Below are 19,813 nucleotides of genomic sequence, written 5' to 3'. Positions count from 1 at the left end.
ATAAGAAGATTATTTGGGTGCATTTAAACCAAACTATTGACTCCAAATGTCTTATAAATCGTAACCTGGATTGAGTTTGGTGGAGGGAATGATTTTCATTAAATAATAACTTCAATTTCAGAAGTTTTATTCATTATTTTTCCTTAATGTAATAACTCTCTCTACCTCTAAAATGTCTTTTCTACTCTTGCATGAAGGGAAATATAACATTCAACCCTTAATGTCATGGCCTTCTTTTCAGTATTTGAGGTCCCTTTGATTTGAGTAACATTCTGACACTAATTGAAAGGACAGACACTGATTCTCATCTGTACTATTGTGTAATATGTGACTTTGAAGGTTGGTAAACTTGATCTTGAACAGCTTGTCCTTCAAGTTATTTGCATATGTGAGGAGTTGCTTTTAAGTCCAGGGATGAAAATGAAACATAAACTGCAATATGATTTTTTTTAACATATTGTGACATCAGTGAAACTGCTTCACAAACAAGAACAAATGTAGGGCGGGGCTTGGTTTTTGTCCATTGGGAATTGATTTGATGGTTATGATTGCTATATGGAAACCCTGTGGTTTAGTTTCATGGTTTTACCTATGATTATCATGATCTAAATGAATGATACTATGGATGTACAGTCCTGACTCAAGTAGTCAGAGTATATAAACATGAGGTTGTTACCATTTTTACCAACCCAGGCTCGTTGGAAATACGTGACTCTGCCTACATTTTTGCAACACCCGAAATATGTACCTTGAGGTACGTTTACCTGCACTTTTTGGGTGAAACATCCACCGGAGGCGCTAAGTGGTAATATTTTTTCTCCATTCCCAGACTGATCTCATGAAATGGTGTATGTATGACACGCCAATTCCTATGCCATTTTGGCGTGCTACGCATAATCGTTTTTTAGTGTGTTTATCAACGGCGTTACATTCTATCCCCCTAAACCTACCCAACACACACACACACACACACACACACACACGAAACATTCTGCATTTTTACATTTTCAAAAAAATTAGTATCCATTTACCTTGTGGACAAACACATATTCAGACACATTTTGAACGCGTAACTCAATCCCTTCCCTAAACCTACCCATTTGTGTATTATAAAAAACAGGATAACAGGCAGATACGACTGTTCTGAGGCCAAACGATTGATTTTTGTGAAGAAAATCCCCAAAAGCGATCAGTAACGTCGAGTCCATCCACCTAAGATTAATAATACATTTCAAATATTGCCGCCGGAAGAAACGTCAGGTCAGCTTTGACAGCATTGGCTCTCCTGTGTCTCGTGACCGATCGCGTCATTCAACTTGTGTGTATCATTTGAATTAGAAATATGAATGAACAAGTGTGCATGTGTGTGTGTTCTCTTCGCAAAGGAGCGTGATCATCATTTCAACGACTAAAACATTAAGATCAACTCTGTTCTTCACATGAAGATATCATATGACTTCAGAAGACTTGGAATGCAACATGTGGAAATGCTGTTTCATGCATACTGAGCTTTTTCCACTGTTAAAGACTTGGATTCCCATCCTAAACATGGACAAAGTTTCAAAAACTAATGTTGGACGTTTGATGGAGTATTTCTGTGTCAAAAATACTCCTTCCGGTTTCTCACAAGTTTCTGAGTTTTTTTAGAGTATGGGTCTGTGTGACGTCAGATGGGGCGGAAGGTCCTTGTATGGGCCGTACGGGCTCTTCTCCCGGTAGGGTGCGCGCGTGTGACTAGAGCGAGAGAGGAAATGCACGGCCGTAAACACTGCTCTCACTGCTGTCAGGACTTCACCAAATCAACAGTTACCAAAGAAGTGTGTTTTTGACGGAGCGGTCCCAGCGATAAAGGTTCACGTCCTGCTTTGGAAGAAGGCGGTGAGTAAAACTGCTTCAAATGTCTGTTGTTGGCTATCGTCGCGTAAGTAAACATCAGTAAACGACACGATCGTGTATAACGTTAGTTAACTTATCAATGGAGCATGCGATCTATGGTGTGTGTTTGAATACATTTGTTTAGCTGACCACTATAGGTGTCAGTTTGTTTATTGTAAAACCACCCAAACATAAACCTAGCGTTCTCACAAAGCGTGCTTCGTCATTCAGATGCGCTAACGTTACTCCATTGTTGTTCTCTGTATAACGTTACACTAGTCTGACGTGCAAAACCGTTTTGCTTGCTACTGCTAAGGTTTAGTCGCATACAATAGTCCATAAACCGAATCATGTCCTCATAAACTGCGAGTGAACACACACAAACGTTGACAGGCCACTAAATACAGTCCATACCACAGAGACGGACGTCCTGCTGCTGCTGCTTCTCCTGTTCAATTTATTTCAGCCTCCGGATCTGATTCTGGATCATATCTGTATTAGTTGAATCTGATTGATAGCCATGGTTTATTAGGGTAACGTTTTCTTCTCCACGCTTGAGGACGTCACCGCTTTCAGACGCTCTCGTGTTGTAGCTCCGCGCTCATCATTCTTTAGCTCCACCCACACGATACGCCTTCATCCGCTCTTTTTTTTCTTTCCGGAAAGACTCGGTACAGCCTCTTTCTTTTATAAATATGATAAAACTAAAGACTTTTCGGAGATATGAAGGATGCAATACTACTCTATAGGTACTCAAGATTGACACGAGATTGACTGAAACTGAGTGTTTCACCCCCCCCCCCCCCCCTTTAATTGCAAAAAGAAAAAAAAAAGCTGGAAGAGGATTTACCCATGTTTTCTTTTACTCATGCATATTTTGATGTAGCAAAAATATTTTATCACTATAAATGTTTTGAATATTCCCAGTGAAATATTCACACGTTTGGCAATTATATTTCATTTTCTGACAATGAAGAGTGGATTAAAACGGTCTGGTTTCTACAACTTTCGCTCAGGAGCAAACATCTGGGTAACACTTTATTTTGATGGTCCCTTTTGTGGACTTTAAGTACACATTTCTCGAGAGAAGCAGCTTTATCCGATTTGTGAACAATGCATCAGATCTTTTCAGTGAATCTGACTCCTTTATTATGGATTATTATAATGAGGAATATTGCAACGTGTTGGTTTTGAAGAAAACTCAAGACTACAATAGAGGCGTTTCAGCAGTTCGGAAACACTGACACTGATAGAGAGATAAATCCCGCTGCGGTGGTTCGCTTTTCATGCTCAAACTACAACATTACACACTAAAGAAAGAAAGAAATCCTAATGTGACCCAGGCACCATCCCCAGCTCTGCACTGCATTAGGGGTACTGTAGTTTAGAGACGTATTTCAGCTCTGGTGGGAACAAAAGGCATGTGGAGCTCAGCACTCTCTCTACACAAACACATTAAAGGCAACATCTGGGCGTCTGGGGCAGTGCTGGCCACATGTGAAGCGAGCCTGCCAATAAAGGATGTAATCGCTGCTCGGCCTTTGTTTCAGATCAGAAATATCCACAGGCTTTTTATAACAAACATTTTTGAAATTATAAACATTATACTTCTTGTTTAAACCAAACTATTTTGAATGAATGTGTTGATCTCAAATTAAATCTTGTTAAAAGGAAAAAAGGAACAGGAACACTGTGTCCTAAGCAGACTCTATAAAGGCATCTTTTCAGTGTTAATCCGAGTTTTCATCCCGACCGTCTGTGATGGTCATACCCGACGACTGTATTTTTGTAACATTGTGGCTGTAACAACAACATCGACATACAAAGTATTACAATGATAATCTCATGTACTGATGTGCTTTATTTAATGTTAAAATAATTTATTGTGAGTTTGAACATCATTGTGTGATGTTTTTGTTAAAAGAACATTTAAACTGTGAGCAAGCATATTGTATGATAACGATTGTTTCAGTGACTATTTTTTAATAATGTTAAAATTATGTAATATTTATGAATTTGATTATCTAACATTCTGTTGCGAGTGCAGTGTGCTTGCAGAGAGACCCCGCCCACACACTCGCTGATTGGCTGTGGTCTGTGATTGATTTGGTTTCGTGTAGAGAGATCCCGCCCACACTCTCTTCTGATTGGCTGTGGTCTGTGATTGATTTGGTTTCGTGTAGATAGATCCCGCCCACACGCTCGCTGATTGGCTGTGGTCTGTGATTGATTTGGTTTCGTGTAGAGAGACTCCGCCCACACTCTCTTCTGATTGGCTGTGGTCTGTGATTGATTTGGTTTCTTTTAGAGAGACTCCGCCCACACTCTCTTTTTTGATTGGCTGTGATTTTTGGATTAATTTGGTTGTGTGTGCAGTACATTTGCAGAGAGACTCCGCCCACGCTCTTCTGATTGGCTGTGATTTGTGATTGATTTGGTTGCTTGCAGAGAGACTCCGCCCACATGCTCTTCTGATTGGCTGTGATTTGTGATTGATTTGGTTGCTTGCAGAGAGACTCTGCCCACATGCTCTTCTGATTGGCTGTGATTTGTGATTGATTTGGTTGCTTGCAGAGAGACTCCGCCCACTCACTCCTCTGATTGGCTGTGATTTGTGATTGATTTGGTTGCTTGCAGAGACTCTGCCCACATGCTCTTCTGATTGGCTGTGATTTGTGATTGATTTGGTTGCTTGCAGAGACTCCGCCCACATGCTCTTCTGATTGGCTGTGATTTGTGATTGATTTGGTTGCTTGCACAGAGACTCCGCCCACATGCTCTTCTGATTGGCTGTGATTGATTTGGTTGCTTGAACAGAGACTCCGCCCACATGCTCTTCTGATTGGCTGTGATTGATTTGGTTGCTTGCACAGAGACTCCGCCCACATGCTCTTCTGATTGGCTGTGATTGATTTGGTTGCTTGAACAGAGACTCCGCCCACATGCTCTTCTGATTGGCTGTGATTGATTTGGTTGCTTGAACAGAGACTCCGCCCACATGCTCTTCTGATTGGCTGTGATTGATTTGGTTGCTTGAACAGAGACTCCGCCCACATGCTCTTCTGATTGGCTGTGATTTGTGATTGATTTGGTTGCTTGCACAGAGACTCCGCCCACATGCTCTTCTGATTGGCTGTGATTGATTTGGTTGCTTGCACAGAGACTCCGCCCACATGCTCTTCTGATTGGCTGTGATTGATTTGGTTGCTTGCACAGAGACTCCGCCCACATGCTCTTCTGATTGGCTGTGATTGATTTGGTTGCTTGCACAGAGACTCCGCCCACATGCTCTTCTGATTGGCTGTGATTGATTTGGTTGCTTGCACAGAGACTCCGCCCACATGCTCTTCTGATTGGCTGTGATTGATTTGGTTGCTTGAACAGAGACTTTGCCCGCACACTCTTCTGAATAGCCGTGATTGATTTTGTCACGTCTTTTAGTCGTGTCCCGTCTGGTATGAGCAGTCTAATTGCTTGTCGCTGGAATCTTATCTCTTCGTGTCTGGTTAGGACACGGTGTTCAATGGGTTGGTTTAAATCTCTTCATCTGAAACCCAGAAAGGACAAACAATAACAGGGCAGTCAAATTTCCATCCCATTCCCCTTCAATCAGAGCACTGCTCAGCCAAACAAATCCTGCTACCTTTTGCACATACTAACACACCCATGGGACGCGTGGAATAAAGATGAATTATTTAGTTATTTTTTACTTAACTCTTTTACTGGGGGAAGGGTCAGAACACAAATTTCCCCCAAATGAACTCGCTGAACCTAAAACACGCTCTAAAAGTGATTGGCCTCTTCCTGTGCCGCCCCAACTCAATGAGGGCTAATGTTTGAGTCATTCCAAGCTTTCATATTCGGATGGAAACCAGTTTTGTTATGCAGTCTGTGGCCTTTGAAGCTGTCAGAAATCATTATAATAACTTGTTGTCGATTTACCTTCGGACGATTTCGTCTGTGAGAGTTATACTACAGAAATTGTCTCCCCCAGCCGGACTAAATGTGCTTTAGCCTGCTCTTTCTGCTCACTTACGGCTTGGGTTTTGGATTCTGGCAGCCGTGCTGGTGTTGGCGGCTTGGGCGGGAATGAGAGCCACATGTCGAGTGCAGTGAGCTGGACTATTTCAGGGAAAACCCTCTGCTTAGAGCACATTCTTACTCCACTCTGTCAGCGAGAGAGTCACGGGCCCTGCTGCTCATTGTGGTGTCCGTTTAGTCGACTGGAGATTCGGCAAGTGTTGTCATATCGGAAACACTGTACGACTAAAATGTTTAATGCACCAATACTCACTTAAAAATGTTGGGTTAAAAATAACCCAACACGTAACCCAACTGTGGGTTGGTATAGCACCTTCCCAACGTTGGGTTATTTTAACCCAATGCATTGGGTTAAAAAACAGTTGGGTTAAAAGTAACCCAACAGTTGAGTTAAATATTTATTTTTATTCAAGCCATTATTTTAATAAATAAAATGCCCATTGTTTTCAAATACAGATTTTTTTATTTGTATAAAACAATACATGTGCTTTAAAATATATATTTTAAATGTCAAACTAAATATTGGGGAGTAAATATTTATTGTAAATATACATAAATGTGTAAATATTAAATTCAAAATACACAGCACACATAATACACAAAAATGTACATAAGGTAAACATACATAAAAGGTGTATATACAAAACAAAAATTAAAAATGAACACAACAAATATTAAATTAAAAACCTATACAAATATGGACAGAATACACAAATTCATAATATTAAATTCTTCCAGAAATAAACAACTTTATTAAAAAATCTACATTGTACACTGTATGCCTTGATGTGTTGTAAACATACCTTAAGTAGCAAAACAAATACAAATTATGATAATCAAAGTTTTTAATGAGGCAGCAAAATATATATTCAAGTTTGCATGCTACAAAATCTCCCAAATGGGGCAGAGGTCTTTGGATAGTTCATGTCATAAATAAATAAAAAATCTGAAACATACAGCCAGTGCTTGAAATAAGATCTTCTGTTCAACTGCCTCCACAATGAAAATTAAAATCAGCGAGGTCTCTTTGTCCCCAAGCATCGTCATGTGGATCCTGGCTTGTCTCACTGTTCAGCTAATGCACCATGTTAGTTCCAACCTTAAAAGAATAAAAAAAAGTTCAGATTGCTTGCACTGTGACAACATCAGCAGTGTTAAATTACGTAAAAGTTACAATGAAGCAGTGTTGTACTGAATTAAACAAATTGTCATTAATTAGTCATTACATCTGCTGTTCATTTTTCACCAATCAACATACTAATCCTCATGCTGTTTCAAACCCGTAAGACTTTGGTTCATCTTCGGAACACAGAAAGGCCTAGAAAGGCAGTAAAGATATTAATGTAATCCATGTGACTCCAGTAATTCAACCTCAGTTTTATGAAGTGACAAGCGTATATTCTATCCCTTAACCATAATTTACCACTTTTTTACAAAACATTAATCTCAACACAAGTTCACGAGAGCCCCTTGACGCATGCGTGTTGTGTTGAAAAGAGAGCAAATGTTGTTGTGTTATGTTTTTTTGTGTTGTTGTTGCAAAAAGCACTCGTGTCGCATTGTAAAACTGAGGTTAGACCACTTGAATCCCATGGATTACTTTAATGCTGTCTGTCCTGGGTCTTAAAGTGGTAGTTGCGTAGGTCGTCAATGGAGGGACAGAAACCTCGCAGAGTTCTTTAACATTTGTGTTTCAAAGAACAACGAAAGTCTTACAACGACACGAGGGTAATTCATGAGATAGTTTACCCAAAAATAAAATGACTCCATGATTTACTCTCCCTCAAGCCAACCTAGGTGTGTATGACATTCTTCTTTCAGACAAATACAATCTGAGTTATATTAATAAATATCCTGGCTCTTCCAAGCTTTATAATGGAAGCCCATAATTTGAAGCCCAAAAATACATCCATCCATTATAAAAGTGCTTCACACGGCTCCGGAGCTTAATAAGAACCCATTGAAGTGAATTGATGGGATTGTGTAAGAAAAATATCCATATTTACCACGTTATAAAGTAAAATATCTAGCTTCCAGTGGACCGCCTTAAGTATTCAACTTCTGAAAAAAGCGTAACTGCTGTGAGAATAACGTCGGACGTAGCGTAAAAAAACGTAAATGCCGAGACGATTAAGTTGGACGTAGCGTAAGCGTTTTGAATTGCGAGAGGCGTTACAGTTTCTTTGTAAGTTGAATAAGGAAGGCTGTCTGTCGAAAATTTGTTATTTTAGTCTATAAAGTTTTAAATATGGATATTTTTTCTACAAAAACCCATCGATTCACCTCAGAAGGCCTTTATTAACCTCATGGAGCCTTATGGATTACTTTCATAATGGATGGATGCACTTTTTGGGCTTCAAATTTTGACCATTATAATGCTTGGATTAGTCAGGACATTTATTAATAACTGATTGTGTTCGTCTGAAAGAAGAATGTCATATACACCTAGGATGACTTGAGGGTGAGTACATTATGGGATATTTTTTGGGTGAACTATTGGATAATCTATTAACAAGCAAAATCACTAAAGGAAATAATAATTGGATGCATATGAGCAGTGCACTTTATCAAAGCTAATTTGATAGTGTTGCTTTTACTTACAGGCTGATTGGTGAATGTAATTAAGCTTCTCTTCATTTCAGCATATGTTGGACACACCATTTTGTCCATTTGTGAGGTATGGCGATGATGGCAGGAAGGCAGGAAGGGTTTTAAAGGCAATTTCTCCATGATCATCTTTGAAAGACAAGTTTACAGAAAAAAAAACAGTTTTCACATATACCAAATATGTGGACCTGATTTCATATGCAGCTAGACACAACCAAAACAACTTATTGAAATTAAAACATACTGTATGAAAATGAGAGAAAACAGCTGAAAAAAAATAATAATAAACTGATTGTTTCCCAAACAACCTGGTTCTGTAGTAGCCCCTGCACTGCACATTGGCCTATCTAATGTTATTCAACTTACCAGCTTGTTAGTAGAGACTCCAAACGCGGAAATGTGCGTCGGATAAGGAAGACGTCGAACTTGTGTACTATTGGTGATACTCCAGGACCAGGAGTCGAGAACCACTGAGATCCAATCCTTCTTCTGCATTAGAATGAAGCAGGGGGAAAAAAAATAACCAGAAAAGTATACTAGTCTTAAAAAATAATTGTGTACAACTTGTTTCAATATCGTACTCACCTTTAATTAAATGGCAGAGGTTCAACTGTTCTAGTCTTTGCTTCACAAATGAATCCATTGGTCTAAAACACAGGTATATGACACATTTAGTACAACATATTTAAAATAAAGGCAAAAACTGTCATAGCTTCATTCGAAAACGTACTTTAGTTGTATGATTTAGCTACTCCTGTAATACGTTTAATAGTAACATGCATGATATATATTCATATGACAACATTCATTATGAATATAGGCCTACCACATTTCTGCCAAATTATCATAGTTGCAGTTTGTGTTAACTTACTACGGTTAAACTAGGTAATTTGTGGGTTGGAAAACATTCTAACTGTTGTGAACTAACGTTAAAATTGTTAGCACAATATTTCAGTTTTCTGCGTCAATGCTGTTGTGAATATCTGCACTCATCTCACAACAGATATTCAGAGTAGTAACTTATACTGTTGGATATTTCGGCGAATTCAAACGCTTCTCCCTGGATCTCACAGCGCTGCTGTGGTGTCGTGTGACCGGGTCTGAGCTCGCGCTGCACGGGCCGAGCTGATAATGCTCCGCGCGGCATTAGATAGTGATTTCAGACTACGCATAAGTTACTTACTTTCTTTATCGCCATATTAAGTTTCTAAATAGGTACACTAGAATAATGTTTTTACTTTATTACTGCTAGCGAGCTAACTGGGATAGCTATGGTTTATTTCCAATCTATCTCATTTTTCCAGAGAGCATTAAAGTTAAAGCATTAAATTTTTTTTTAATAAAATTCCGTTTTCGACTATATTCAACGTTTCAGTACACAATACATAATGTTATAAGAGTTATATTCATAAAAAAAATGGCATGTCTTACCTTTCATTTCATAATCAGGCTGCAGCAGCGTCTTCTGTTGGCAGTAACTGGACGGTTTGCCGTTAAAATTTGAACCGTCACTGGGGAAACCGTATTTAACCCAACGGCCGGGTTATTACTAAAAATAACCCAACGATGTTAAAATAACCCAACATTTTGCAAAATAACCCAACATATTGACCCAATATGTGTAACCCAACGGTTGGGTTAAAAAAATAACCCAACGTTTTTTAGTGTGTACTGATTCGAACCAGTTTTTTTCTGGAGTGTATCCAATGATTTATTAGTTAGTATGCATTAGGGGTGTAACGATACAACAAGGGCACGGTTCGGTTCAGTTTGCTGTGGAGTCAGGGTTCATGGCAGGGCACCTGCAATAATAACACTAGATTCACTTTTAACTTAAAGGGTTAGTTCACCCAAAAATGAAATTGATGTCATTAACTCCTCTCCCTAATGTCGTTCCACACCCGTAAGACCTCCGTTCATCTTCACACACAGTTTAAGATATTTTATATTTTAGTCCAAGAGCATAATGCAGTCAATGCACACTATACTGTCCATGTCCAGAAAGGGAATAAAAACATCATCACAGTAGTCCATATGAGACATCAGTGGGTTAATTAGAGTCTCTTGAAGCATCCAAAATACATTTGGGTACAAAAATAACAAAAACTACGACTTTATTCAGCATTGTCTTCTAAGTGAATCAATCAAAGATTCAGGTCGCCAATGTCACGTGATTTCAGCAGTTCGGATCGTGTCAAACTGCTGAAATCACGGGACATTGGCGACCCGAATCTTTGATCGATTCACTGATTCATTAACCGTTTGATTCTTTTTGGAGGCACATGGAGGAGAAAGCAATGCTGAATAAAGTCGTAGTTTTTGTTATTTTTGGACCCAAATGTATTTCCGATGCTTCAAGAGACTCTAATTAACCCACTGATGTCTCATATGGACTACTGTGATGATGTTTTTATTCCCTTTCTGGACATGGACAGTATAGTGTGCATACACTTGCATACGCTCTCTGACTAAATATAAAATATCTTAAACTGTGTGTGAAGATGAACGGAGGTCTTACGGGTGAGGAACGACATTAGGGAGAGGAGTTAATGACAGACATTTCATTTTTGGGTGAACTAACCCTTTAATTATTACAACAGCAATATTTGAACTTATTAACTTTTATCTTCTGTAACTTTATACATTGGCTTTATGTTTTCTTTAGAGCAGTTAGCATACCTGAGTAAACTAAAATGAAATGCATGCCAAATGAAAAATTTTTTTTTTGTAAGTCGCTTTGGATAAAGGCGTCTGCTAAATGATTAAATGTAAATGTAAAATGAAAAAAAGTATTGTCCCACTTTAACGTACTTGTATTTACAAACACATAAATTGTATGAATATGACTAATACTGATGAACAAATAGGCCTAAAGCTATTACATATCAGTTTATGTTAATACCATAAAGTACACCACTCTAATTGAAAATAAACAAAATAACATAAAGTGAAAATAGTGGCATTTTGTGGTTATGGAAACAACAGTTACCATGGCGAATACACAATATATCATGAACTGTTAATGAATCATATAAACTGCTCCTGATGATCAGAATAAATATCATACCCACAAGCAAATCCTTCCCAGCTCACACACGTCGAACCTGTTACGTGATTTATTGGTACTTTACTTTTATTTCACGACTTACAAATTGACAACGTAACATTGCTCATAGTTTCTCTTGTGCTTAATGAAGTGATATACAGCGTGCATCGCCGCATTTGCGCGTGTTGAAGAGTGTGCGCTACAAGTGCAGTTTGATGGCTGACAGGACAGGAAAGCGGTTTTCTGAGGTGAGAGAAACCTGTTGTTTTTTGTTTTTGTCGTAACAAGCTGCGAAATTTGCGATGTTGCTGGGACTCCAAGGTAGCATTTATCCAACCTGGCTAACTGGGGGAAGCTGGCTCTCTCTGTCCTTCCACCAAGTCAAGTCCCCTTTATTATATAGCACTTCTTACAATGCTGACTGTTTCAAAGCAGCTTCACAGTGTTAACTGGAAAATAATGCAAGAGAATCAGATTCGGCTGTACAGCCGCTCTGGAGAAAACGGTGAAGTTATCGGCTCATGTCAATGATCATATAGGGTCAATGAGGGCAGATCGGTAATATCGTTGAAATTTAAGTGTCCCCAACAGAGCAAGCCAAAAGCCAAAGGCGACGGTGGGAAGAACCAAAACTCCTTCAGGACCAGAATGGAGGAAAAAAACATTTGGAGAAACCAGGCTCAGCTCTGCTCTGGCCGACGAACAAACAGTCTGTGATTACGATTCTGGCAACATTACAGGTCAGAAGTCATATTAGATCAATAGATATTCGTAAGATTATTCGAAAGATTGGAGTGGTCACGCCGGAGACGGGTTTAATGAGGATGTCGTGTCGATGCGGCATCTACAGGGGGAGTTTAATTGACACGCTCTCGGCAGACACTTTAGGGGTGCGTTGGTCTTATCCAGGCAAAGGTCCACCATCTGATCTGGACACGGCCTGGATTCGGCCGTCTGCAGTAAACCTCGGGATAAACAGAGAGACTAACATTAGTGTGGATGCCACTCTTCTTATGATGTAACGAGTACATCAGGTGTTATGGGAAGTGCTCCTGGTTCCGGCTGACCTGATTTATTCAGCCTAAAAATCATTTAACTGATTTGAATAACAGAAATTGATAATGTATTATGTGTATGCCATAGTAAAGAGATGTGTTTTTAGTCTAGATTTAAACTGACAGAGTGTGTCTGCTTCCCAAACAATGCTAGGAATGTTCCAGAGTTTAGGAGCTAAATAGCAAAAAGGATCGACCGCCTGCAGTTGATTTAGATATTCTAGGTATTATCAACTGGCCAGAGTTTAGAGACCGTAATAGACGTGATGGAGTATAATGTGTTAAGAGCTCGCTTAAGTACCGGGAGCTAAACCATTTAGTGCTTTGTAGGTAATAAGAACGATTTTTAAATGGAGCCAGTGCAGTGTTGACAGAACTGGACTAATATGATCATACCCCTGGTTCTAGTAAGAACTCGAGCAGCTGCGTTTTGGACCAGCTGGAGTTTGTTTATTAAGCGAGCAGGGCAACCACCCAGTAGAGCATTACAATAATCTAGCCTTGAGCTCATGAACGCATGAACTAACTGTTCGGCATTTTGCATTGTCTAAGGTCAGTATATGATTTTTAATGCTTTGGAAAAAAGAACAAGGTTGTTTATTTGATCAAACACACAGTAAGAACTTTTTTTAAAATATAGTTTTGTTTCTTTGATGGATTTTCAGCCTCATTACTCCAGTTGTCAGTGTCACATGATCCCGATTGACAAAATAATGTAATAATTCAGACGAAATTTAAAGTGAGCTTGTAAATTGAGATTCCCATACGCTTTCCAATAAAGTTTGAAGAACGAAAACAGCAACTGTTGGAATGCTGAATGTAGACATAAAACAGACAAAATGGAGAGATTTCAGGGAAACAATAAAACAATTTTTTGAAATGTTATGATCGTGAGCATTTTATAATGTTGTAAAGTCATACACATCTGTGAGTCGTCTATGTTTTGTTTGTTATTATAGACAATGACACACAAACACAGATTGTTTTCTGGAACATATAGCTTTGCAATCGTTGCTCATCCAACACAGAGCGCGTTTGTCTCTGTCGGAAAGAAAAATCACTGAAAGGGATGTAATGAAGAAAATCACATTCTCTTGATCTTTTGCTAAATAAACAACGTCATGTTTGGATGAAAATGGTTCTGAAAAATTAAATTGACTGTTTTTAAAGGATTGGCTAATTATAGTAGGAGATGATACACTTTTAGCTTGCTTCAAAGTTTTTGTTTAACCCCTTTAAACGTGCAAAGATGGCCGACGGGCCCAGATTACTGATGTTCAACATTCACTGCACATTAAAACATCACACACTTACTTGATCTGGACAAACTCAGTGTCATTAGAAAGATTTAAGACTTCGATATTTCACTCTGTTTATGAGAAAACTTGGTTGCATTGACATTATTTTCTTAAAAGGTTGGTTCACCCAAAAATGAAAATTATCCCAAGATTTACACACCCACAATTCATCCTAGGTGTGAATGACTTTCTTCTTTCAGACGAACACGATCAGAGTAATATTAAAAATGTCCTAGCTATTCCAAGCTTTATAATGGCAGTGAATTGTTGGGTCATTTTTGAAGTCCATAAAATTGCATCTATCCATCATAAAAGTGCATCTATCCATCATAAAAGTGCATCTATCCATCATAAAAGTGCATCTATCCATCATATAACTGCTCCACACGGCTCCGGGGTTTAATAAAGGCCTTTCGGAAGCGAAGTGGCGCGTTTGTGTAAGAAAATTATCCATATTTAAAACTTTATAGACTAAAATAGCTAGCTTTTGCCAGTCAGCGGTACACGATTCGCTTACACTACTTGGATTAGCCAGGACATTTATAATATACCTCTGATTGTGTTCGTCTGAAAGAAGAAAGTCATACACACCTAGGATGACTTGAGGGCGAGTAAATCATGGGGTCATTTTCATTTTTGGGTGAATTCACCCTTTAATTTTTTATTAATTTTTTTGCTTTTTTGAAAAGAATAATTAAGTTCATTCATATTCCCTTGAGTCTGCTGCGGTTTATTTGTGTTCACATATATGCCCTAGACAGCATCTGTTAGCGCTCTTAGTACTAAAGTGAACATATTTGAAGAAATATTGATTTATTCTCACACATTTGCAAAATAATTAATCAGACAGCATATAATTTCTCTTGATGTCCCACTGAATTATGCCAACTGAAGAGCTCTCCTGTTTCTAGTTTGCAGCATTTTTGACTCATTGAGCACTTATTTGATCTCTACAGCTGTCAATCATCTTAGAGAGTCAACCTGACCGCAATTCCTGCTCCATATAACATTAATGATGTGAAATGTTATATTTAGCATTTTATATGACTAAAATACACATTAGGTCACGATCGCAAGTTAAAACAAACACTCGATGGTGGTTTTAAAGTGAGTTTTGAGTAAAAGCATAATATTAATCTTTTATATTGTGTTATGTAGCTTGATGCTAACTGTAGCTCTAATGCACATGTCATGCCAGGAGCTATCCTATTCCATAATCTAATTTGTTAAAATAATTCACATACAGTGCCTTACGAAAATATTCGGCCCCCTTGAACTCTGCGACCTTTTGCCACATTTCAGGCTTCAAACATAATGATATGAAACTGTATTTTTTTGTGAAGAATCAACAACAAGTGGGACACAATCATGAAGTGGAACGAAATTTATTGGAAATTTCAAACTTTTTTAACAAATCAAAAACTAAAAAATTGGGCATGCTAAATTATTCGGCCCCTTTACTTTCAGTGCAGCAAACTCTCTCCAGAAGTCCAGTGAGGATCTCTGAATGACCCAATGTTGACCTAAATGACTAATGAGGATAAATCGAGTCCACCTGTGTGTAATCAAGTGTCCGTATAAATGCACCTGCACTGTGATCGTCTCAGAGGTCCGTTTAAAGCACAGAGAGCATCATGAAGAACAAGGACCACACCAGGCAGGTCCGAGATACTGTTGTGGAGAAGTTTAAAGCCAGATTTGGATACAAAAAGATTTCCCAAGCTTTAAACATCCCAAGGAGCACTGGGCAAGAGATAATATTGAAATGGAAGGAGTATCAGACCACTGCAAATCTACCAAGGCCTGGCCGTCCCTCTAAACTTTCAGCTCATACAAGGAGAAGACTGATCAGAGATGCAGCCAAGAGGCCCATGATCCCTCTGGAGGAACTGCAGAGATCTACAGCTGAGGTGGGAGACTCTGTCCATAGGACAACAATCAGTCGTATACTGCACAAATCTGGCCTTTCTGGAAGAGTGGCAAGAAGAAAAAAGTGTTGTTTAAAGTTTGCCACAAGCCACCTGGGAGACACACCAAACATGTGGAAGAAGGTGCTCTGGTCAGATGAAACCAAAATTGAACTTTTTGGCAACAATGCAAAACGTTATGTTTGGTGTAAAAGCAACACAGCTCATCACCCTGAACACACACCATCCCCACTGTCAAACATGGTGGTGGCAGCATCATGGTTTGGACCTGCTTTTCTTCAGCAGGGACAGGGAAGATGGTCAAAATTGATGGGAAGATGGATGGAGCCAAATACAGGACCATTCTGGAGGAAAACCTGATGGAGTCTGCAAAAGACCTGAGACTGGGACAGAGATTTGTCTTCTCTCGGCCCCCTTGAACTTTGCAACCTTTTGCCACATTTCAGGCTTCAAACATTTTGTGAAGAATCAACAACAAGTGGGACACAATCATGAAGTGGAACGAAATTTATTGGATATTTCAAACTTTTTTAACAAATCAAAAACTGAAAAATTGGGCGTGCAAAATTATTCGGCCCCTTTAAGTTAATACTTTGTAGCGCCACCTTTTGCTGCGATTACAGCTGTAAGGTGCTTGGGGTGTGTCTCTATCAGTTTTGCACATCGAGAGACTGACACTATTGCCCATTCCTCCTGCAGAACAGCTCGAGCTCAGTGAGGTTGGATGGAGAGCGTTTGTGAACGGCAGTTTTCAGTTCTTTCCACAGATTCTCAGGTCTGGACTTTGCCTTGGCCATTCGAACACCTGGATATGGTTATTTTTGAACCATTCCATTGTAGATTTTGCTTTATGTTTTGGATCATTGTCTTGTTGGAAGACAAATCTCCGTCCCAGTCTCGGGTCTTTTGCAGACTCCATCAGGTTTTCTTCCAGAATGGTCCTGTATTTGGCTCCATCCATCTTCCCATCAATTTTGACCATCTTCCCTGTCCCTGCTGAAGAAAAGCAGGTCCAAACCATGATGCTGCCACCACCATGTTTGACAGTGGGGATGGTGTGTGTTCAGGGTGATGAGCTGTGTTGCTTTTACACCAAACATAACGTTTTGCATTGTTGCCAAAAAGTTCAATTTTGGTTTCATCTGACCAGAGCACCTTCTTCCACAGGTTTGGTTTGTCTCCCAGGTGGCTTGTGGCAAACTTTGAACAACACTTCTTCCAGAAAGGCCAGATTTGTGCAGTATCCGACTGATTGTTGTCCTATGGACAGAGTCTCCCACCTCAGCTGTAGATCTCTGCAGTTCCTCCAGAGGGATCATGGGCCTCTTGGCTGCATCTCTGATCAGTCTTCTCCTTGTATGAGCTGAAAGTTTAGAGGGACGGCCAGGTCTTGGTAGATTTGCAGTGGTCTGATACTCCTTCCATTTCAATATTATCTCTTGCACAGTGCTCCTTGGGATGTTTAAAGCTTGGGAAATCTTTTTGTATCCAAATCCGGCTTTAAACTTCTCCACAACAGTATCTCAGACCTGCCTGGTGTGGTCCTTGTTCTTCATGATGCTCTCTGTGCTTTAAACGGACCTCTGAGACGATCACAGTGCAGGTGCATTTATACGGACACTTGATTACACACAGGTGGACTCTATTTATCCTCATTAGTCATTTAGGTCAACATTGGGTCATTCAGAGATCCTCACTGGACTTCTGGAGAGTTTGCTGCACTGAAAGTAAAGGGGCCGAATAATTTAGCATGCCCAATTTTTTAGTTTTTGATTTGTTAAAAAAGTTTGAAATATCCAATAAATTTCGTTCCACTTCATGATTGTGTCCCACTTGTTGTTGATTCTTCACAATAAATTACAGTTTCATATCATTATGTTTGAAGCCTGAAATGTGGCAAAAGGTCGCAAAGTTCAAGGGGGCTGAATATTTTCGCAAGGCACTGTATTTTAGTATCGTGTCAGCCTTCTCTAAAAACTCACATGACATTTGAAGAAGAGCCTTAGGAAATGCTTTATAAAATACATCAATTTATAGAGATAACATCCTTAGATTTAAAATGAAGCATGAGCAGACTTGTGCCTTCAGCTTCATTGTGTTTCTAAGTTTCTACAACACAGACACATCATATGTTTATACATTTAATATTATGCTCTTAATATTTTAGTTTTTTATGTTTGAGCTTATATGTCTCCATGTTAAAAACAAACTAATTCCGACTCTTGAACTGTAAACTCTCAAGTGTCGGTTTTCTAAATATATGTTAGTTATGTGTCTATTCAGAATTTATTAGGTATGATTTATGAGCGGCAACCTTTATATTTTGGGTATATCATTTATGACCCACTTGCCAAAATGTGTGGTGTGCAGTAAGGGGTTAAGCGCCGCTTAAATTAGACTTGTAACTAATTGTTAGCCAAATGTTCTGAGATCTCCAACCAAACATTCTTTTATTTGATGTTTTGCAGCTTTTGTTATAATGGCTTCATGGATGTATTTAACAGATTTAATTCACAGAACATCTAGATCTTGTAATGTCAGAGAGATTGGATCTTGTGTTTGCAGTTGTAAACCTGAAGAGATCACATAAACCTTGTCTAAACATTGATTTTGGGGCGTTTGGTGAAGTGTCATAAATCAGATTCATCTTCCATTATTTCTGGCAGCGAAACTCCACTTTGTGAAGATGAAATCACTCCAGGAATGTTTCCAGGTCCTGGCAATGAACCGAGGAAAGCACAAATGTTAATAAAGCAGTCAAGGAAATTTGTGTCGGTCTGTTTTGCTAAGTCTCTTCTCCTCACCAGGCTGCATTTATTTGATCACAAATACAGTAAATACAGTAAAAAAAGATATGAAATATTCCTCTAGTGTAAAACTAGTTGTATACTATAATGTATGGCGGATTAACACTTCTGAGAGTACTTCGGCTCGGCGCAGTAAAAAGTCCCGGCCGAAACATCTTCCCTCACATCTCCCTATTGACAGAAATGAGAGAGTGAGGGGGAGGTGTGAGGAAAGATGTTTCGGCCGGGACTTTTTACTGCGCCGAGCGGAAGTACTCTCAGAAGTGCTAATCCGCCATACATCATAGTTCTCCTTTTTAATCCGATTAGAGAAGTACCACGTTTTATTTTGTCACCATACTTGATCGTTCAACTATTGGTGTAATTGTATTTAAATAGGGGAAACGTGGAGGTGTTTGGTACTTCTAACTTGATCTCTGTTTGGTACCATAGTGAATGAACTGGGCTTAGTGGGCTAAGCTAAATGCTATCAGATCGTCACCGCGCGTCAGAGAGATTAAGTGCACGCACTGAGACGAGAAAGGTATGTATCAACTCGTTTAAGTTAAGGGAATAACATAGTTTAATATGAAAAAGCGGTGAAGTAACCCTTTAAGAGTGCATATTAGTACCTTAAAGGAACATACCTTCTTAAAGGTACATATTATTACCTTTTTGGTTTTGTACCTTAGGGTACCGCCCCATTGACAAAACTGTGCCTTTTTTCTGACAGTGTATCAGTGTTGAAAACTGTTGAGCTTCTTTATATATTTGTGGAAACGGTGATAAATTGAATTTTTTTCTGTATTCTTTGATGAACAGAAAGTTCAAAAGAACAGCATTTATTTGAAATACAATATTTTATGTCAATATAAATGTTAATATATCAATTTAATGTGATAAAATAAAATACTGCGTAATAAATGTATTAATGTCAATATAAATGTTAATATATCAATTTAATGTGATAAAATAAAATACTGCGTAATAAATGTATTAATGTCAATATAAATGTTAATATATCAATTTAATGTGATAAAATAAAATACTGCGTAATAAATGTATTAATGTCAATATAAATGTTAATATATCAATTTAATGTGATAAAATAAAATACTGCGTAATAAATGTATTAATTTCTTAGTTATTAAGATGCGTTCAGTGGCTGTGGGAAGTC

The 19,813-nt window shown here is 38.7% G+C and overlaps 1 protein-coding gene and 1 long non-coding RNA gene across 5 annotated transcripts in view; one reads left to right on the top strand and one right to left on the bottom strand.

The window, feature by feature from the left end:
* The window catches only part of nr6a1a (nuclear receptor subfamily 6, group A, member 1a), a 222,164-nt gene that overhangs the window by 68,897 nt on the left and 133,454 nt on the right, over positions 1-19,813 (top strand). The gene's annotated exons all lie outside the window — the stretch shown is intronic.
* On the bottom strand, positions 6,407-10,188 carry LOC137037998 (uncharacterized). Its single transcript, XR_010897342.1, has 5 exons — positions 9,955-10,188; positions 9,109-9,170; positions 8,890-9,012; positions 8,518-8,652; positions 6,407-7,015 (listed from the first exon to the last, which is right to left on the bottom strand). It is a non-coding gene; the product is annotated as an uncharacterized lncRNA (long non-coding RNA).

The sequence above is a fragment of the Pseudorasbora parva genome, chromosome 13, assembly GCF_024679245.1.
Source record: "Pseudorasbora parva isolate DD20220531a chromosome 13, ASM2467924v1, whole genome shotgun sequence".
NCBI lineage: Eukaryota > Metazoa > Chordata > Actinopteri > Cypriniformes > Gobionidae > Pseudorasbora > Pseudorasbora parva.
This window is presented reverse-complemented; position numbering and strand designations above follow the sequence as displayed.